This window comes from Brachyhypopomus gauderio, unplaced genomic scaffold, assembly GCF_052324685.1.
Source record: "Brachyhypopomus gauderio isolate BG-103 unplaced genomic scaffold, BGAUD_0.2 sc47, whole genome shotgun sequence".
Taxonomy (NCBI): domain Eukaryota; kingdom Metazoa; phylum Chordata; class Actinopteri; order Gymnotiformes; family Hypopomidae; genus Brachyhypopomus; species Brachyhypopomus gauderio.
Window position 1 is genome coordinate 174,944 of NW_027506873.1, and position 21,089 is coordinate 196,032.

A 21,089-nucleotide genomic window follows, 5' to 3' on the forward strand; every position below is an offset into this window, starting at 1 on the left:
TGTGAGGGTTAGTGGTACGGCTCCAGTAGTGTGAGGGTTAATGGTACTGCTCCAGTACTGTGTGATGGTTAGTGGTACTGCTCCAGTAGTGTGTGAGGGTTAGTGGTACTACTCCAGTACTGTGTGAGGGTTAGTGGTACTGCTCCAGTACTGTGTGAGGGTTAGTGGTACGGCTCCAGTAGTGTGAGGGTTAATGGTACTGCTCCAGTACTGTGTGAGGGTTAGTGGTACTGCTCCAGTAGTGTGTGAGGGTTAGTGGTATTGCTCCAGTAGTGTGTGAGGGTTAGTGGTACTACTCCAGTACTGTATGAGGGTTAGTGGTACTGCTCCAGTACTGTGTGAGGGTTAGTGGTACGGCTCCAGTAGTGTGTAAGGGTTAGTGGTACTGCTCCAGTACTGTGTGAGGGTTAGTGGTACTGCTCCAGTACTGTGAGGGTTAGTGGTACTGCTCCAGTACTGTGAGGGTTAGTGGTACTGCTCCAGTACTGTGTGAGGGTTAGTGGTACGGCTCCAGTACTGTGTGAGGGTTAGTGGTACTGCTCCAGTACTGTGTGAGGGTTAGCGGTACTGCTCCAGTAGTGTGAGGGTTAGCGGTACTGCTCACTGTGTGAGGGTTAGCGGTACTGCTCCAGTACTGTGTGAGGGTTAGTGGTACTGCTCCAGTAGTGGCTTCAGTAGTATGAGGGTTAGTGGTACTGCTCCAGTAGTGTGTGAGGGTTAGCGGTACTGCTCCAGTACTGTGTGAGGGTTAGTGGTACAGCTCCAGTACTGTGTGAGGGTTAGTGGTACTGCTCCAGTAGTGTGTGAGGGTTAGTGGTACGGCTCCAGTACTCTGTGAGGGTTAATGGTACTGCTCCAGTAGTGTGTGAGGGTTCGTGGTACAGCTCCAGTACTGTGTGAGGGTTAGTGGTACTGCTCCAGTAGTGTGTGAGGGTTAGCGGTACTGCTCCAGTACTGTGTGAGGGTTAGTGGTACGGCTCCAGTACTGTGTGAGGGTTAGTGGTACTGCTCCAGTACTGTGTGAGGGTTAGCGGTACTGCTCCAGTAGTGTGAGGGTTAGCGGTACTGCTCACTGTGTGAGGGTTAGCAGTACTGCTCCAGTACTGTGTGAGGGTTAGTGGTACTGCTCCAGTACTGTGTGAGGGTTAGTGGTACTGCTCCAGTAGTGGCTCCAGTAGTGTGAGGGTTAGTGGTACTGCTCCAGTACTGTGTGAGGGTTAGTGGTACTGCTCCAGTACTGTGTGAGGGTTAGTGCTACGGCTCCAGTAGTGTGAGGGTTAATGGTACTGCTCCAGTACTGTGTGATGGTTAGTGGTACTGCTCCAGTAGTGTGTGAGGGTTAGTGGTACTACTCCAGTACTGTGTGAGGGTTAGTGGTACTGCTCCAGTACTGTGTGAGGGTTAGTGGTACGGCTCCAGTAGTGTGAGGGTTAATGGTACTGCTCCAGTACTGTGTGAGGGTTAGTGGTACTGCTCCAGTACTGTGTGAGGGTTAGTGGTACGGCTCCAGTACTGTGTGAGGGTTAGCGGTACTGCTCCAGTACTGTGTGAGGGTTAGCGGTACTGCTCCAGTAGTGTGAGGGTTAGCGGTACTGCTCACTGTGTGAGGGTTAGCGGTACTGCTCCAGTACTGTGTGAGGGTTAGTGGTACTGCTCCAGTAGTGGCTTCAGTAGTATGAGGGTTAGTGGTACTGCTCCAGTAGTGTGTGAGGGTTAGCGGTACTGCTCCAGTACTGTGTGAGGGTTAACAGTACGGCTCCAGTAGTGTGTGAGGGTTAGTGGTACGGCTCCAGTACTGTGTGAGGGTTAGTGGTACTGCTCCAGTACTGTGTGAGGGTTAGTGGTACTGCTCACTGTGTGAGGGTTAGCAGTACTGCTCCTGTACTGTGTGAGGGTTAGCAGTACTGCTCCAGTAGTGTGTGAGGGTTAGCGGTACTGCTCCAGTACTGTGTGAGGGTTAGTGGTACGGCTCCAGTAGTGTGAGGGCTAGTGGTACTGCTCCAGTACTGTGTGAGGGTTAGTGGTACGGCTCCAGTAGTGTGTGAGGGTTAGCGGTACTGCTCACTGTGTGAGGGTTAGCGGTACTGCTCCAGTACTGTGTGAGGGTTATCGGTACTGCTCCAGTACTGTGTGAGGGTTAGTGGTACGGCTCCAGTACTGTGTGAGGGTTAGCGGTACTGCTCCAGCACTGTGTGAGGGTTAGCAGTACTGCTCCAGCACTGTGTGAGGGTTAGTGGTACTGCTCCAGTACTGTGTGAGGGTTAGCGGTACTGCTCCAGTAGTGTGAGGGTTAGCGGTACTGCTCACTGTGTGAGGGTTAGCGGTACTGCTCCAGTACTGTGTGAGGGTTAGCGGTACTGCTCCAGTACTGTGTGAGGGTTAGTGGTACTGCTCCAGTACTGTGTGAGGGTTAGCGGTACTGCTCCAGTAGTGTGTGAGGGTTAGCGGTACTGCTCCAGTAGTGTGAGGGTTAGCGGTACGGCTCCAGTACTGTGTGAGGGTTAGCGGTACTGCTCCATTACTGTGTGAGGGTTAGCGGTACTGCTCCAGTACTGTGTGAGGGTTAGTGGTACTGCTCCAGTACTGTGTGAGGGTTAGCGGTACTGCTCCAGTAGTGTGTGAGGGTTAGCGGTACTGCTCCAGTAGTGTGAGGGTTAGCGGTACGGCTCCAGTACTGTGTGAGGGTTAGTGGTACTGCTCCAGTAGTGTGTGAGGGTTAGTGATACGGCTCCAGTACTGTGTGAGGGTTAGTGGTACTGCTCCAGTAGTGTGTGAGGGTTAGTGGTACTGCTCCAGTAGTGTGTGAGGGTTAGCGGTACTGCTCACTGTGTGAGGATTAGCGGTACTGCTCCAGTACTGTGTGAGGGTTATCGGTACTGCTCCAGTACTGTGTGAGGGTTAGTGGTACGGCTCCAGTACTGTGTGAGGGTTAGCGGTACTGCTCCAGCACTGTGTGAGGGTTAGCGGTACTGCTCCAGCACTGTGTGAGGGTTAGTGGTACTGCTCCAGTACTGTGTGAGGGTTAGCGGTACTGCTCCAGTAGTGTGAGGGTTAGCGGTACTGCTCACTGTGTGAGGGTTAGCGGTACTGCTCCAGTACTGTGTGAGGGTTAGCGGTACTGCTCCAGTACTGTGTGAGGGTTAGCGGTACTGCTCCAGTAGTGTGTGAGGGTTAGCGGTACTGCTCCAGTAGTGTGAGGGTTAGCGGTACGGCTCCAGTACTGTGTGAGGGTTAGCGGTACTGCTCCAGTACTGTGTGAGGGTTAGCGGTACTGCTCCAGTACTGTGTGAGGGTTAGTGGTACGGCTCCAGCACTGTGTGAGGTTTAGTGGTACGGCTCCAGCACTGTGTGAGGGTTAGCGGTACTGCTCCAGCACTGTGTGAGGGTTAGCGGTACTGCTCCAGCACTGTGTGAGGGTTAGTGGTACTGCTCCAGTACTGTGTGAGGGTTAGTGGTACGGCTCCAGTAGTATGAGGGTTAGCGGTACTGCTCCAGCACTGTGTGAGGGTTAGTGGTACTGCTCCAGTACTGTGTGAGGGTTAGCGGTACGGCTCCAGTACTGTGTGAGGGTTAGCGGTACTGCTCCAGTAGTGTGAGGGTTAGCGGTACTGCTCACTGTGTGAGGGTTAGCGGTACTGCTCCAGTACTGTGTGAGGGTCAGCGGTACGGCTCCAGTACTGTGTGAGGGTTAGTGGTACTGCTCCAGTAGTGTGTGAGGGTTAGTGGTACTGCTCCAGTAGTGTGTGAGGGTTAGCGGTACTGCTCCAGTAGTGTCTGAGGGTTAGCGGTACTGCTCCAGTACTGTGTGAGGGTTAGCGGTACTGCTCCAGTAGTGTGAGGGTTAGCGGTACTGCTCACTGTGTGAGGGTTAGTGGTACTGCTCCAGTAGTGTGAGGGTTAGTGGTACTGCTCCAGTAGTGTGTGAGGGTTAGTGGTACGGCTCCAGTACTGTGTGAGGGTCAGCGGTACGGCTCCAGTACTGTGTGAGGGTTAGCGGTACTGCTCCAGTACTGTGTGAGGGTCAGCGGTACGGCTCCAGTACTGTGTGAGGGTCAGCGGTACTGCTCCAGTACTGTGTGAGGGTTAGCGGTACTGCTCCAGTACTGTGTGAGGGTTAGTGGTACTGCTCCAGTACTGTGAGGGTTAGTGGTACTGCTCCAGTACTGTGTGAGGGTTAGTGGTACGGCTCCAGTACTGTGTGAGGGTTAGCGGTACTGCTCCAGTACTGTGTGAGGGTTAGCGGTACTGCTCCAGTAGTGTGAGGGTTAGCGGTACTGCTCACTGTGTGAGGGTTAGCGGTACTGCTCCAGTACTGTGTGAGGGTTAGTGGTACTGCTCCAGTAGTGGCTTCAGTAGTATGAGGGTTAGTGGTACTACTCCAGTAGTGTGTGAGGGTTAGCGGTACTGCTCCAGTACTGTGTGAGGGTTAGTGGTACAGCTCCAGTACTGTGTGAGGGTTAGTGGTACTGCTCCAGTAGTGTGTGAGGGTTAGTGGTACGGCTCCAGTACTCTGTGAGGGTTAATGGTACTGCTCCAGTAGTGTGTGAGGGTTCGTGGTACAGCTCCAGTACTGTGTGAGGGTTAGTGGTACTGCTCCAGTAGTGTGTGAGGGTTAGCGGTACTGCTCCAGTACTGTGTGAGGGTTAGTGGTACGGCTCCAGTACTGTGTGAGGGTTAGTGGTACTGCTCCAGTACTGTGTGAGGGTTAGCGGTACTGCTCCAGTAGTGTGAGGGTTAGCGGTACTGCTCACTGTGTGAGGGTTAGCAGTACTGCTCCAGTACTGTGTGAGGGTTAGTGGTACTGCTCCAGTACTGTGTGAGGGTTAGTGGTACTGCTCCAGTAGTGGCTCCAGTAGTGTGAGGGTTAGTGGTACTGCTCCAGTACTGTGTGATGGTTAGTGGTACTGCTCCAGTACTGTGTGAGGGTTAGTGCTACGGCTCCAGTAGTGTGAGGGTTAATGGTACTGCTCCAGTACTGTGTGATGGTTAGTGGTACTGCTCCAGTAGTGTGTGAGGGTTAGTGGTACTACTCCAGTACTGTGTGAGGGTTAGTGGTACTGCTCCAGTACTGTGTGAGGGTTAGTGGTACGGCTCCAGTAGTGTGAGGGTTAGCGGTACTGCTCCAGTACTGTGTGAGGGTCAGCGGTACTGCTCCAGTACTGTGTGAGGGTTAGCGGTACTGCTCCAGTAGTGTGTGAGGGTTAGTGGTACTGCTCCAGTACTGTGTGAGGGTTAGTGGTACTGCTCCAGTACTGTGAGGGTTAGTGGTACTGCTCCAGTACTGTGAGGGTTAGTGGTACTGCTCCAGTACTGTGTGAGGGTTAGTGGTACGGCTCCAGTACTGTGTGAGGGTTAGTGGTACTGCTCCAGTACTGTGTGAGGGTTAGCGGTACTGCTCCAGTAGTGTGAGGGTTAGCGGTACTGCTCACTGTGTGAGGGTTAGCGGTACTGCTCCAGTACTGTGTGAGGGTTAGTGGTACTGCTCCAGTAGTGGCTTCAGTAGTATGAGGGTTAGTGGTACTGCTCCAGTAGTGTGTGAGGGTTAGCGGTACTGCTCCAGTACTGTGTGAGGGTTAGTGGTACAGCTCCAGTACTGTGTGAGGGTTAGTGGTACTGCTCCAGTAGTGTGTGAGGGTTAGTGGTACGGCTCCAGTACTCTGTGAGGGTTAATGGTACTGCTCCAGTAGTGTGTGAGGGTTCGTGGTACAGCTCCAGTACTGTGTGAGGGTTAGTGGTACTGCTCCAGTAGTGTGTGAGGGTTAGCGGTACTGCTCCAGTACTGTGTGAGGGTTAGCGGTACTGCTCCAGTAGTGTGAGGGTTAGCGGTACTGCTCACTGTGTGAGGGTTAGCAGTACTGCTCCAGTACTGTGTGAGGGTTAGTGGTACTGCTCCAGTACTGTGTGAGGGTTAGTGGTACTGCTCCAGTAGTGGCTCCAGTAGTGTGAGGGTTAGTGGTACTGCTCCAGTACTGTGTGATGGTTAGTGGTACTGCTCCAGTACTGTGTGAGGGTTAGTGCTACGGCTCCAGTAGTGTGAGGGTTAATGGTACTGCTCCAGTACTGTGTGATGGTTAGTGGTACTGCTCCAGTAGTGTGTGAGGGTTAGTGGTACTACTCCAGTACTGTGTGAGGGTTAGTGGTACTGCTCCAGTACTGTGTGAGGGTTAGTGGTACGGCTCCAGTAGTGTGAGGGTTAATGGTACTGCTCCAGTACTGTGTGAGGGTTAGTGGTACTGCTCCAGTAGTGTGTGAGGGTTAGTGGTACTGCTCCAGTAGTGTGTGAGGGTTAGTGGTACTACTCCAGTACTGTATGAGGGTTAGTGGTACTGCTCCAGTACTGTGTGAGGGTTAGTGGTACGGCTCCAGTAGTGTGTAAGGGTTAGTGGTACTGCTCCAGTACTGTGTGAGGGTTAGTGGTACTGCTCCACTACTGTGAGGGTTAGTGGTACTGCTCCAGTACTGTGAGGGTTAGTGGTACTGCTCCAGTACTGTGTGAGGGTTAGTGGTACGGCTCCAGTACTGTGTGAGGGTTAGTGGTACTGCTCCAGTACTGTGTGAGGGTTAGCGGTACTGCTCCAGTAGTGTGAGGGTTAGCGGTACTGCTCACTGTGTGAGGGTTAGCGGTACTGCTCCAGTACTGTGTGAGGGTTAGTGGTACTGCTCCAGTAGTGGCTTCAGTAGTATGAGGGTTAGTGGTACTGCTCCAGTAGTGTGTGAGGGTTAGCGGTACTGCTCCAGTACTGTGTGAGGGTTAACAGTACGGCTCCAGTAGTGTGTGAGGGTTAGTGGTACGGCTCCAGTACTGTGTGAGGGTTAGTGGTACTGCTCCAGTACTGTGTGAGGGTTAGTGGTACTGCTCACTGTGTGAGGGTTAGCAGTACTGCTCCTGTACTGTGTGAGGGTTAGCAGTACTGCTCCAGTAGTGTGTGAGGGTTAGCGGTACTGCTCCAGTACTGTGTGAGGGTTAGTGGTACGGCTCCAGTAGTGTGAGGGCTAGTGGTACTGCTCCAGTACTGTGTGAGGGTTAGTGGTACGGCTCCAGTAGTGTGTGAGGGTTAGTGATACGGCTCCAGTACTGTGTGAGGGTTAGTGGTACTGCTCCAGTAGTGTGTGAGGGTTAGTGGTACTGCTCCAGTAGTGTGTGAGGGTTAGCGGTACTGCTCACTGTGTGAGGGTTAGCGGTACTGCTCACTGTGTGAGGGTTAGCGGTACTGCTCCAGTACTGTGTGAGGGTTATCGGTACTGCTCCAGTACTGTGTGAGGGTTAGTGGTACTGCTCCAGTACTGTGTGAGGGTTAGTGGTACGGCTCCAGTACTGTGTGAGGGTTAGCGGTACTGCTCCAGCACTGTGTGAGGGTTAGCGGTACTGCTCCAGCACTGTGTGAGGGTTAGTGGTACTGCTCCAGTACTGTGTGAGGGTTAGTGGTACTGCTCCAGTACTGTGTGAGGGTTAGTGGTACGGCTCCAGTACTGTGTGAGGGTTAGCGGTACTGCTCCAGCACTGTGAGGGTTAGCGGTACTGCTCCAGCACTGTGTGAGGGTTAGCGGTACTGCTCCAGTAGTGTGAGGGTTAGCGGTACGGCTCCAGTACTGTGTGAGGGTTAGCGGTACTGCTCAAGTAGTGTGAGGGTTAGCGGTACTGCTCACTGTGTGAGGGTTAGCGGTACTGCTCCAGTACTGTGTGAGGGTTAGTGGTACTGCTCCAGTAGTGTGTGAGGGTTAGTGATACGGCTCCAGTACTGTGTGAGGGTTAGTGGTACTGCTCCAGTAGTGTGTGAGGGTTAGTGGTACTGCTCCAGTAGTGTGTGAGGGTTAGCGGTACTGCTCACTGTGTGAGGGTTAGCGGTACTGCTCCAGTACTGTGTGAGGGTTATCGGTACTGCTCCAGTACTGTGTGAGGGTTAGTGGTGCTGCTCCAGCACTGTGTGAGGGTTAGCAGTACTGCTCCAGCACTGTGTGAGGGTTAGTGGTACTGCTCCAGTACTGTGTGAGGGTTAGTGGTACTGCTCCAGTAGTGTGAGGGTTAGCGGTACTGCTCACTGTGTGAGGGTTAGCGGTACTGCTCCAGTACTGTGTGAGGGTTAGTGGTACTGCTCCAGTACTGTGTGAGGGTTAGCGGTACTGCTCCAGTAGTGTGTGAGGGTTAGCGGTACTGCTCCAGTAGTGTGAGGGTTAGCGGTACGGCTCCAGTACTGTGTGAGGGTTAGCGGTACTGCTCCAGTACTGTGTGAGGGTTAGCGGTACTGCTCCAGTACTGTGTGAGGGTTAGTGGTACTGCTCCAGTACTGTGTGAGGGTTAGCGGTACTGCTCCAGTAGTGTGTGAGGGTTAGCGGTACTGCTCCAGTAGTGTGAGGGTTAGCGGTACGGCTCCAGTACTGTGTGAGGGTTAGTGGTACTGCTCCAGTACTGTGTGAGGGTTAGTGGTACTGCTCCAGTACTGTGTGAGGGTTAGTGGTACTGCTCCAGTAGTGTGTGAGGGTTAGTGATACGGCTCCAGTACTGTGTGAGGGTTAGTGGTACTGCTCCAGTAGTGTGTGAGGGTTAGCGGTACTGCTCACTGTGTGAGGATTAGCGGTACTGCTCCAGTACTGTGTGAGGGTTATCGGTACTGCTCCAGTACTGTGTGAGGGTTAGTGGTACGGCTCCAGTACTGTGTGAGGGTTAGCGGTACTGCTCCAGCACTGTGTGAGGGTTAGCGGTACTGCTCCAGCACTGTGTGAGGGTTAGTGGTACTGCTCCAGCACTGTGTGAGGGTTAGCGGTACTGCTCCAGCACTGTGTGAGGGTTAGTGGTACTGCTCCAGTACTGTGTGAGGGTTAGTGGTACTGCTCCAGTACTGTGTGAGGGTTAGTGGTACTGCTCCAGTAGTGTGTGAGGGTTAGTGATACGGCTCCAGTACTGTGTGAGGGTTAGTGGTACTGCTCCAGTAGTGTGTGAGGGTTAGCGGTACTGCTCACTGTGTGAGGATTAGCGGTACTGCTCCAGTACTGTGTGAGGGTTATCGGTACTGCTCCAGTACTGTGTGAGGGTTAGTGGTACGGCTCCAGTACTGTGTGAGGGTTAGCGGTACTGCTCCAGCACTGTGTGAGGGTTAGCGGTACTGCTCCAGCACTGTGTGAGGGTTAGTGGTACTGCTCCAGTACTGTGTGAGGGTTAGCGGTACTGCTCCAGTAGTGTGAGGGTTAGCGGTACTGCTCACTGTGTGAGGGTTAGCGGTACTGCTCCAGTACTGTGTGAGGGTTAGCGGTACTGCTCCAGTACTGTGTGAGGGTTAGCGGTACTGCTCCAGTACTGTGTGAGGGTTAGCGGTACTGCTCCAGTAGTGTGAGGGTTAGCGGTACGGCTCCAGTACTGTGTGAGGGTTAGCGGTACGGCTCCAGTACTGTGTGAGGGTTAGCGGTACTGCTCCAGTACTGTGTGAGGGTTAGTGGTACGGCTCCAGCACTGTGTGAGGGTTAGTGGTACGGCTCCAGCACTGTGTGAGGGTTAGCGGTACTGCTCCAGCACTGTGTGAGGGTTAGCGGTACTGCTCCAGCACTGTGTGAGGGTTAGTGGTACTGCTCCAGTACTGTGTGAGGGTTAGTGGTACGGCTCCAGTAGTATGAGGGTTAGCGGTACTGCTCCAGCACTGTGTGAGGGTTAGTGGTACTGCTCCAGTACTGTGTGAGAGTTAGCGGTACGGCTCCAGTACTGTGTGAGGGTTAGCGGTACTGCTCCAGTAGTGTGAGGGTTAGCGGTACTGCTCACTGTGTGAGGGTTAGCGGTACTGCTCCAGTACTGTGTGAGGGTCAGCGGTACGGCTCCAGTACTGTGTGAGGGTTAGTGGTACTGCTCCAGTAGTGTGTGAGGGTTAGTGGTACTGCTCCAGTAGTGTGTGAGGGTTAGCGGTACTGCTCCAGTAGTGTCTGAGGGTTAGCGGTACTGCTCCAGTACTGTGTGAGGGTTAGCGGTACTGCTCCAGTAGTGTGAGGGTTAGCGGTACTGCTCACTGTGTGAGGGTTAGTGGTACTGCTCCAGTAGTGTGAGGGTTAGTGGTACTGCTCCAGTAGTGTGTGAGGGTTAGTGGTACGGCTCCAGTACTGTGTGAGGGTCAGCGGTACGGCTCCAGTACTGTGTGAGGGTTAGCGGTACTGCTCCAGTACTGTGTGAGGGTCAGCGGTACGGCTCCAGTACTGTGTGAGGGTCAGCGGTACTGCTCCAGTACTGTGTGAGGGTTAGCGGTACTGCTCCAGTAGTGTGTGAGGGTTAGTGGTACTGCTCCAGTACTGTGTGAGGGTTAGTGGTACTGCTCCAGTACTGTGAGGGTTAGTGGTACTGCTCCAGTACTGTGAGGGTTAGTGGTACTGCTCCAGTACTGTGTGAGGGTTAGCGGTACTGCTCCAGTAGTGTGAGGGTTAGCGGTACTGCTCACTGTGTGAGGGTTAGCGGTACTGCTCCAGTACTGTGTGAGGGTTAGTGGTACTGCTCCAGTAGTGGCTTCAGTAGTATGAGGGTTAGTGGTACTGCTCCAGTAGTGTGTGAGGGTTAGCGGTACTGCTCCAGTACTGTGTGAGGGTTAGTGGTACAGCTCCAGTACTGTGTGAGGGTTAGTGGTACTGCTCCAGTAGTGTGTGAGGGTTAGTGGTACGGCTCCAGTACTCTGTGAGGGTTAATGGTACTGCTCCAGTAGTGTGTGAGGGTTCGTGGTACAGCTCCAGTACTGTGTGAGGGTTAGCGGTACTGCTCCAGTAGTGTGTGAGGGTTAGCGGTACTGCTCCAGTACTGTGTGAGGGTTAGTGGTACGGCTCCAGTACTGTGTGAGGGTTAGTGGTACTGCTCCAGTACTGTGTGAGGGTTAGCGGTACTGCTCCAGTAGTGTGAGGGTTAGCGGTACTGCTCACTGTGTGAGGGTTAGCAGTACTGCTCCAGTACTGTGTGAGGGTTAGTGGTACTGCTCCAGTACTGTGTGAGGGTTAGTGGTACTGCTCCAGTAGTGGCTCCAGTAGTGTGAGGGTTAGTGGTACTGCTCCAGTACTGTGTGATGGTTAGTGGTACTGCTCCAGTACTGTGTGAGGGTTAGTGGTACTACTCCAGTACTGTGTGAGGGTTAGTGGTACTGCTCCAGTACTGTGTGAGGGTTAGTGGTACGGCTCCAGTAGTGTGAGGGTTAATGGTACTGCTCCAGTACTGTGTGAGGGTTAGTGGTACTGCTCCAGTAGTGTGTGAGGGTTAGTGGTACTGCTCCAGTAGTGTGTGAGGGTTAGTGGTACTACTCCAGTACTGTATGAGGGTTAGTGGTACTGCTCCAGTACTGTGTGAGGGTTAGTGGTACGGCTCCAGTAGTGTGTAAGGGTTAGTGGTACTGCTCCAGTACTGTGTGAGGGTTAGTGGTACTGCTCCAGTACTGTGAGGGTTAGTGGTACTGCTCCAGTACTGTGAGGGTTAGTGGTACTGCTCCAGTACTGTGTGAGGGTTATCGGTACTGCTCCAGTACTGTGTGAGGGTTAGTGGTGCTGCTCCAGCACTGTGTGAGGGTTAGCAGTACTGCTCCAGCACTGTGTGAGGGTTAGTGGTACTGCTCCAGTACTGTGTGAGGGTTAGTGGTACTGCTCCAGTAGTGTGAGGGTTAGCGGTACTGCTCACTGTGTGAGGGTTAGCGGTACTGCTCCAGTACTGTGTGAGGGTTAGTGGTACTGCTCCAGTACTGTGTGAGGGTTAGTGGTACTGCTCCAGTAGTGTGTGAGGGTTAGTGGTACGGCTCCAGTACTCTGTGAGGGTTAATGGTACTGCTCCAGTAGTGTGTGAGGGTTCGTGGTACAGCTCCAGTACTGTGTGAGGGTTAGCGGTACTGCTCCAGTAGTGTGTGAGGGTTAGCGGTACTGCTCCAGTACTGTGTGAGGGTTAGTGGTACTGCTCCAGCACTGTGTGAGGGTTAGCGGTACTGCTCCAGCACTGTGTGAGGGTTAGTGGTACTGCTCCAGTACTGTGTGAGGGTTAGTGGTACGGCTCCAGTAGTATGAGGGTTAGCGGTACTGCTCCAGCACTGTGTGAGGGTTAGTGGTACTGCTCCAGTACTGTGTGAGAGTTAGCGGTACGGCTCCAGTACTGTGTGAGGGTTAGCGGTACTGCTCCAGTAGTGTGAGGGTTAGCGGTACTGCTCACTGTGTGAGGGTTAGCGGTACTGCTCCAGTACTGTGTGAGGGTCAGCGGTACGGCTCCAGTACTGTGTGAGGGTTAGTGGTACTGCTCCAGTAGTGTGTGAGGGTTAGTGGTACTGCTCCAGTAGTGTGTGAGGGTTAGCGGTACTGCTCCAGTAGTGTCTGAGGGTTAGCGGTACTGCTCCAGTACTGTGTGAGGGTTAGCGGTACTGCTCCAGTAGTGTGAGGGTTAGCGGTACTGCTCACTGTGTGAGGGTTAGTGGTACTGCTCCAGTAGTGTGAGGGTTAGTGGTACTGCTCCAGTAGTGTGTGAGGGTTAGTGGTACGGCTCCAGTACTGTGTGAGGGTCAGCGGTACGGCTCCAGTACTGTGTGAGGGTTAGCGGTACTGCTCCAGTACTGTGTGAGGGTCAGCGGTACGGCTCCAGTACTGTGTGAGGGTCAGCGGTACTGCTCCAGTACTGTGTGAGGGTTAGCGGTACTGCTCCAGTAGTGTGTGAGGGTTAGTGGTACTGCTCCAGTACTGTGTGAGGGTTAGTGGTACTGCTCCAGTACTGTGAGGGTTAGTGGTACTGCTCCAGTACTGTGAGGGTTAGTGGTACTGCTCCAGTACTGTGTGAGGGTTAGCGGTACTGCTCCAGTAGTGTGAGGGTTAGCGGTACTGCTCACTGTGTGAGGGTTAGCGGTACTGCTCCAGTACTGTGTGAGGGTTAGTGGTACTGCTCCAGTAGTGGCTTCAGTAGTATGAGGGTTAGTGGTACTGCTCCAGTAGTGTGTGAGGGTTAGCGGTACTGCTCCAGTACTGTGTGAGGGTTAGTGGTACAGCTCCAGTACTGTGTGAGGGTTAGTGGTACTGCTCCAGTAGTGTGTGAGGGTTAGTGGTACGGCTCCAGTACTCTGTGAGGGTTAATGGTACTGCTCCAGTAGTGTGTGAGGGTTCGTGGTACAGCTCCAGTACTGTGTGAGGGTTAGCGGTACTGCTCCAGTAGTGTGTGAGGGTTAGCGGTACTGCTCCAGTACTGTGTGAGGGTTAGTGGTACGGCTCCAGTACTGTGTGAGGGTTAGTGGTACTGCTCCAGTACTGTGTGAGGGTTAGCGGTACTGCTCCAGTACTGTGTGAGGGTTAGCGGTACTGCTCACTGTGTGAGGGTTAGCAGTACTGCTCCAGTACTGTGTGAGGGTTAGTGGTACTGCTCCAGTACTGTGTGAGGGTTAGTGGTACTGCTCCAGTAGTGGCTCCAGTAGTGTGAGGGTTAGTGGTACTGCTCCAGTACTGTGTGATGGTTAGTGGTACTGCTCCAGTACTGTGTGAGGGTTAGTGGTACTACTCCAGTACTGTGTGAGGGTTAGTGGTACTGCTCCAGTACTGTGTGAGGGTTAGTGGTACGGCTCCAGTAGTGTGAGGGTTAATGGTACTGCTCCAGTACTGTGTGAGGGTTAGTGGTACTGCTCCAGTAGTGTGTGAGGGTTAGTGGTACTGCTCCAGTAGTGTGTGAGGGTTAGTGGTACTACTCCAGTACTGTATGAGGGTTAGTGGTACTGCTCCAGTACTGTGTGAGGGTTAGTGGTACGGCTCCAGTAGTGTGTAAGGGTTAGTGGTACTGCTCCAGTACTGTGTGAGGGTTAGTGGTACTGCTCCAGTACTGTGAGGGTTAGTGGTACTGCTCCAGTACTGTGAGGGTTAGTGGTACTGCTCCAGTACTGTGTGAGGGTTATCGGTACTGCTCCAGTACTGTGTGAGGGTTAGTGGTGCTGCTCCAGCACTGTGTGAGGGTTAGCAGTACTGCTCCAGCACTGTGTGAGGGTTAGTGGTACTGCTCCAGTACTGTGTGAGGGTTAGTGGTACTGCTCCAGTAGTGTGAGGGTTAGCGGTACTGCTCACTGTGTGAGGGTTAGCGGTACTGCTCCAGTACTGTGTGAGGGTTAGTGGTACTGCTCCAGTACTGTGTGAGGGTTAGCGGTACTGCTCCAGTAGTGTGTGAGGGTTAGCGGTACTGCTCCAGTAGTGTGAGGGTTAGCGGTACGGCTCCAGTACTGTGTGAGGGTTAGCGGTACTGCTCCAGTACTGTGTGAGGGTTAGCGGTACTGCTCCAGTACTGTGTGAGGGTTAGTGGTACTGCTCCAGTACTGTGTGAGGGTTAGCGGTACTGCTCCAGTAGTGTGTGAGGGTTAGCGGTACTGCTCCAGTAGTGTGAGGGTTAGCGGTACGGCTCCAGTACTGTGTGAGGGTTAGTGGTACTGCTCCAGTACTGTGTGAGGGTTAGTGGTACTGCTCCAGTACTGTGTGAGGGTTAGTGGTACTGCTCCAGTAGTGTGTGAGGGTTAGTGATACGGCTCCAGTACTGTGTGAGGGTTAGTGGTACTGCTCCAGTAGTGTGTGAGGGTTAGCGGTACTGCTCACTGTGTGAGGATTAGCGGTACTGCTCCAGTACTGTGTGAGGGTTATCGGTACTGCTCCAGTACTGTGTGAGGGTTAGTGGTACGGCTCCAGCACTGTGTGAGGGTTAGCGGTACTGCTCCAGCACTGTGTGAGGGTTAGCGGTACTGCTCCAGCACTGTGTGAGGGTTAGTGGTACTGCTCCAGCACTGTGTGAGGGTTAGCGGTACTGCTCCAGCACTGTGTGAGGGTTAGTGGTACTGCTCCAGTACTGTGTGAGGGTTAGTGGTACTGCTCCAGTACTGTGTGAGGGTTAGTGGTACTGCTCCAGTAGTGTGTGAGGGTTAGTGATACGGCTCCAGTACTGTGTGAGGGTTAGTGGTACTGCTCCAGTAGTGTGTGAGGGTTAGCGGTACTGCTCACTGTGTGAGGATTAGCGGTACTGCTCCAGTACTGTGTGAGGGTTATCGGTACTGCTCCAGTACTGTGTGAGGGTTAGTGGTACGGCTCCAGTACTGTGTGAGGGTTAGCGGTACTGCTCCAGCACTGTGTGAGGGTTAGCGGTACTGCTCCAGCACTGTGTGAGGGTTAGTGGTACTGCTCCAGTACTGTGTGAGGGTTAGCGGTACTGCTCCAGTAGTGTGAGGGTTAGCGGTACTGCTCACTGTGTGAGGGTTAGCGGTACTGCTCCAGTACTGTGTGAGGGTTAGCGGTACTGCTCCAGTACTGTGTGAGGGTTAGCGGTACTGCTCCAGTACTGTGTGAGGGTTAGCGGTACTGCTCCAGTAGTGTGTGAGGGTTAGCGGTACTGCTCCAGTAGTGTGAGGGTTAGCGGTACGGCTCCAGTACTGTGTGAGGGTTAGCGGTACGGCTCCAGTACTGTGTGAGGGTTAGCGGTACTGCTCCAGTACTGTGTGAGGGTTAGTGGTACGGCTCCAGCACTGTGTGAGGGTTAGTGGTACGGCTCCAGCACTGTGTGAGGGTTAGCGGTACTGCTCCAGCACTGTGTGAGGGTTAGCGGTACTGCTCCAGCACTGTGTGAGGGTTAGTGGTACTGCTCCAGTACTGTGTGAGGGTTAGTGGTACGGCTCCAGTAGTATGAGGGTTAGCGGTACTGCTCCAGCACTGTGTGAGGGTTAGTGGTACTGCTCCAGTACTGTGTGAGAGTTAGCGGTACGGCTCCAGTACTGTGTGAGGGTTAGCGGTACTGCTCCAGTAGTGTGAGGGTTAGCGGTACTGCTCACTGTGTGAGGGTTAGCGGTACTGCTCCAGTACTGTGTGAGGGTCAGCGGTACGGCTCCAGTACTGTGTGAGGGTTAGTGGTACTGCTCCAGTAGTGTGTGAGGGTTAGTGGTACTGCTCCAGTAGTGTGTGAGGGTTAGCGGTACTGCTCCAGTAGTGTCTGAGGGTTAGCGGTACTGCTCCAGTACTGTGTGAGGGTTAGCGGTACTGCTCCAGTAGTGTGAGGGTTAGCGGTACTGCTCACTGTGTGAGGGTTAGTGGTACTGCTCCAGTAGTGTGAGGGTTAGTGGTACTGCTCCAGTAGTGTGTGAGGGTTAGTGGTACGGCTCCAGTACTGTGTGAGGGTCAGCGGTACGGCTCCAGTACTGTGTGAGGGTTAGCGGTACTGCTCCAGTACTGTGTGAGGGTCAGCGGTACGGCTCCAGTACTGTGTGAGGGTCAGCGGTACTGCTCCAGTACTGTGTGAGGGTTAGCGGTACTGCTCCAGTAGTGTGTGAGGGTTAGTGGTACTGCTCCAGTACTGTGTGAGGGTTAGTGGTACTGCTCCAGTACTGTGAGGGTTAGTGGTACTGCTCCAGTACTGTGAGGGTTAGTGGTACTGCTCCAGTACTGTGTGAGGGTTAGCGGTACTGCTCCAGTAGTGTGAGGGTTAGCGGTACTGCTCACTGTGTGAGGGTTAGCGGTACTGCTCCAGTACTGTGTGAGGGTTAGTGGTACTGCTCCAGTAGTGGCTTCAGTAGTATGAGGGTTAGTGGTACTGCTCCAGTAGTGTGTGAGGGTTAGCGGTACTGCTCCAGTACTGTGTGAGGGTTAGTGGTACAGCTCCAGTACTGTGTGAGGGTTAGTGGTACTGCTCCAGTAGTGTGTGAGGGTTAGTGGTACGGCTCCAGTACTCTGTGAGGGTTAATGGTACTGCTCCAGTAGTGTGTGAGGGTTCGTGGTACAGCTCCAGTACTGTGTGAGGGTTAGCGGTACTGCTCCAGTAGTGTGTGAGGGTTAGCGGTACTGCTCCAGTACTGTGTGAGGGTTAGTGGTACGGCTCCAGTACTGTGTGAGGGTTAGTGGTACTGCTCCAGTACTGTGTGAGGGTTAGCGGTACTGCTCCAGTAGTGTGAGGGTTAGCGGTACTGCTCACTGTGTGAGGGTTAGCAGTACTGCTCCAGTACTGTGTGAGGGTTAGTGGTACTGCTCCAGTACTGTGTGAGGGTTAGTGGTACTGCTCCAGTAGTGGCTCCAGTAGTGTGAGGGTTAGTGGTACTGCTCCAGTACTGTGTGATGGTTAGTGGTACTGCTCCAGTACTGTGTGAGGGTTAGTGGTACTACTCCAGTACTGTGTGAGGGTTAGTGGTACTGCTCCAGTACTGTGTGAGGGTTAGTGGTACGGCTCCAGTAGTGTGAGGGTTAATGGTACTGCTCCAGTACTGTGTGAGGGTTAGTGGTACTGCTCCAGTAGTGTGTGAGGGTTAGTGGTACTGCTCCAGTAGTGTGTGAGGGTTAGTGGTACTACTCCAGTACTGTATGAGGGTTAGTGGTACTGCTCCAGTACTGTGTGAGGGTTAGTGGTACGGCTCCAGTAGTGTGTAAGGGTTAGTGGTACTGCTCCAGTACTGTGTGAGGGTTAGTGGTACTGCTCCAGTACTGTGAGGGTTAGTGGTACTGCTCCAGTACTGTGAGGGTTAGTGGTACTGCTCCAGTACTGTGTGAGGGTTAGTGGTACGGCTCCAGTACTGTGTGAGGGTTAGTGGTACTGCTCCAGTACTGTGTGAGGGTTAGCGGTACTGCTCCAGTAGTGTGAGGGTTAGCGGTACTGCTCACTGTGTGAGGGTTAGCGGTACTGCTCCAGTACTGTGTGAGGGTTAGTGGTACTGCTCCAGTAGTGGCTTCAGTAGTATGAGGGTTAGTGGTACTGCTCCAGTAGTGTGTGAGGGTTAGCGGTACTGCTCCAGTACTGTGTGAGGGTTAACAGTACGGCTCCAGTAGTGTGTGAGGGTTAGTGGTACGGCTCCAGTACTGTGTGAGGGTTAGTGGTACTGCTCCAGTACTGTGTGAGGGTTAGTGGTACTGCTCACTGTGTGAGGGTTAGCAGTACTGCTCCTGTACTGTGTGAGGGTTAGCAGTACTGCTCCAGTAGTGTGTGAGGGTTAGCGGTACTGCTCCAGTACTGTGTGAGGGTTAGTGGTACGGCTCCAGTAGTGTGAGGGCTAGTGGTACTGCTCCAGTACTGTGTGAGGGTTAGTGGTACGGCTCCAGTAGTGTGTGAGGGTTAGTGATACGGCTCCAGTACTGTGTGAGGGTTAGTGGTACTGCTCCAGTAGTGTGTGAGGGTTAGTGGTACTGCTCCAGTAGTGTGTGAGGGTTAGCGGTACTGCTCACTGTGTGAGGGTTAGCGGTACTGCTCACTGTGTGAGGGTTAGCGGTACTGCTCCAGTACTGTGTGAGGGTTATCGGTACTGCTCCAGTACTGTGTGAGGGTTAGCGGTACTGCTCCAGCACTGTGTGAGGGTTAGCGGTACTGCTCCAGCACTGTGTGAGGGTTAGTGGTACTGCTCCAGTACTGTGTGAGGGTTAGTGGTACTGCTCCAGTACTGTGTGAGGGTTAGTGGTACGGCTCCAGTACTGTGTGAGGGTTAGCGGTACTGCTCCAGCACTGTGAGGGTTAGCGGTACTGCTCCAGCACTGTGTGAGGGTTAGCGGTACTGCTCCAGTAGTGTGAGGGTTAGCGGTACGGCTCCAGTACTGTGTGAGGGTTAGCGGTACTGCTCAAGTAGTGTGAGGGTTAGCGGTACTGCTCACTGTGTGAGGGTTAGCGGTACTGCTCCAGTACTGTGTGAGGGTTAGCGGTACTGCTCCAGTACTGTGTGAGGGTTAGCAGTACTGCTCCAGTAGTGTGTGAGGGTTAGCGGTACTGCTCCAGTAGTGTGAGGGTTAGCGGTACGGCTCCAGTAATGTGTGAGGGTTAGCGGTACTGCTCCAGTACTGTGTGAGGGTTAGCGGTACTGCTCCAGTACTGTGTGAGGGTTAGCGGTACGGCTCCAGTACTGTGTGAGGGTTAGCGGTACTGCTCCAGCACTGTGTGAGGGTTAGCGGTACTGCTCCAGCACTGTGTGAGGGTTAGTGGTACTGCTCCAGTACTGTGTGAGGGTTAGTGGTACTGCTCCAGTACTGTGTGAGGGTTAGTGGTACTGCTCCAGTAGTGTGTGAGGGTTAGTGGTACTGCTCCAGTAGTGTGTGAGGGTTAGCGGTACTGCTCACTGTGTGAGGGTTAGCGGTACTGCTCCAGTACTGTGTGAGGGTTATCGGTACTGCTCCAGTACTGTGTGAGGGTTAGTGGTACGGCTCCAGTACTGTGTGAGGGTTAGCGGTACTGCTCCAGCACTGTGTGAGGGTTAGCAGTACTGCTCCAGCACTGTGTGAGGGTTAGTGGTACTGCTCCAGTACTGTGTGAGGGTTAGTGGTACTGCTCCAGTAGTGTGAGGGTTAGCGGTACTGCTCACTGTGTGAGGGTTAGCGGTACTGCTCCAGTACTGTGTGAGGGTTAGTGGTACTGCTCCAGTACTGTGTGAGGGTTAGCGGTACTGCTCCAGTAGTGTGTGAGGGTTAGCGGTACTGCTCCAGTAGTGTGAGGGTTAGCGGTACGGCTCCAGTACTGTGTGAGGGTTAGCGGTACTGCTCCAGTACTGTGTGAGGGTTAGCGGTACTGCTCCAGTACTGTGTGAGGGTTAGTGGTACTGCTCCAGTACTGTGTGAGGGTTAGCGGTACTGCTCCAGTAGTGTGTGAGGGTTAGCGGTACTGCTCCAGTAGTGTGAGGGTTAGCGGTACGGCTCCAGTACTGTGTGAGGGTTAGCGGTACTGCTCCAGTACTGTGTGAGGGTTAGCGGTACGGCTCCAGTACTGTGTGAGGGTTAGCGGTACTGCTCCAGCACTGTGTGAGGGTTAGCGGTACTGCTCCAGCACTGTGTGAGGGTTAGTGGTACTGCTCCAGTACTGTGTGAGGGTTAGTGGTACTGCTCCAGTACTGTGTGAGGGTTAGTGGTACTGCTCCAGTAGTGTGTGAGGGTTAGTGATACGGCTCCAGTACTGTGTGAGGGTTAGTGGTACTGCTCCAGTAGTGTGTGAGGGTTAGTGGTACTGCTCCAGTACTGTGTGAGGGTTAGTGGTACGGCTCCAGTACTGTGTGAGGGTTAGCGGTACTGCTCCAGCACTGTGTGAGGGTTAGCGGTACTGCTCCAGCACTGTGTGAGGGTTAGTGGTACTGCTCCAGTACTGTGTGAGGGTTAGTGGTACTGCTCCAGTACTGTGTGAGGGTTAGTGGTACGGCTCCAGTACTGTGTGAGGGTTAGCGGTACTGCTCCAGCACTGTGAGGGTTAGCGGTACTGCTCCAGCACTGTGTGAGGGTTAGCGGTACTGCTCCAGTAGTGTGAGGGTTAGCGGTACGGCTCCAGTACTGTGTGAGGGTTAGCGGTACTGCTCAAGTAGTGTGAGGGTTAGCGGTACTGCTCACTGTGTGAGGGTTAGCGGTACTGCTCCAGTACTGTGTGAGGGTTAGCGGTACTGCTCCAGTACTGTGTGAGGGTTAGCAGTACTGCTCCAGTAGTGTGTGAGGGTTAGCGGTACTGCTCCAGTAGTGTGAGGGTTAGCGGTACGGCTCCAGTAATGTGTGAGGGTTAGCGGTACTGCTCCAGTACTGTGTGAGGGTTAGCGGTACTGCTCCAGTACTGTGTGAGGGTTAGCGGTACGGCTCCAGTACTGTGTGAGGGTTAGCGGTACTGCTCCAGCACTGTGTGAGGGTTAGCGGTACTGCTCCAGCACTGTGTGAGGGTTAGTGGTACTGCTCCAGTACTGTGTGAGGGTTAGTGGTACTGCTCCAGTACTGTGTGAGGGTTAGTGGTACTGCTCCAGTAGTGTGTGAGGGTTAGTGGTACTGCTCCAGTAGTGTGTGAGGGTTAGCGGTACTGCTCACTGTGTGAGGGTTAGCGGTACTGCTCCAGTACTGTGTGAGGGTTATCGGTACTGCTCCAGTACTGTGTGAGGGTTAGTGGTACGGCTCCAGTACTGTGTGAGGGTTAGCGGTACTGCTCCAGCACTGTGTGAGGGTTAGCAGTACTGCTCCAGCACTGTGTGAGGGTTAGTGGTACTGCTCCAGTACTGTGTGAGGGTTAGTGGTACTGCTCCAGTAGTGTGAGGGTTAGCGGTACTGCTCACTGTGTGAGGGTTAGCGGTACTGCTCCAGTACTGTGTGAGGGTTAGTGGTACTGCTCCAGTACTGTGTGAGGGTTAGCGGTACTGCTCCAGTAGTGTGTGAGGGTTAGCGGTACTGCTCCAGTAGTGTGA

At 53.6% G+C, this 21,089-nt stretch overlaps 1 protein-coding gene across 2 annotated transcripts in view; it reads left to right on the forward strand.

Annotated features, from left to right (window-relative positions):
- LOC143487555 (3',5'-cyclic-AMP phosphodiesterase 4D-like) overlaps positions 1-21,089 on the forward strand; it is a 198,722-nt gene that overhangs the window by 53,857 nt on the left and 123,776 nt on the right. The window lies entirely within an intron of this gene.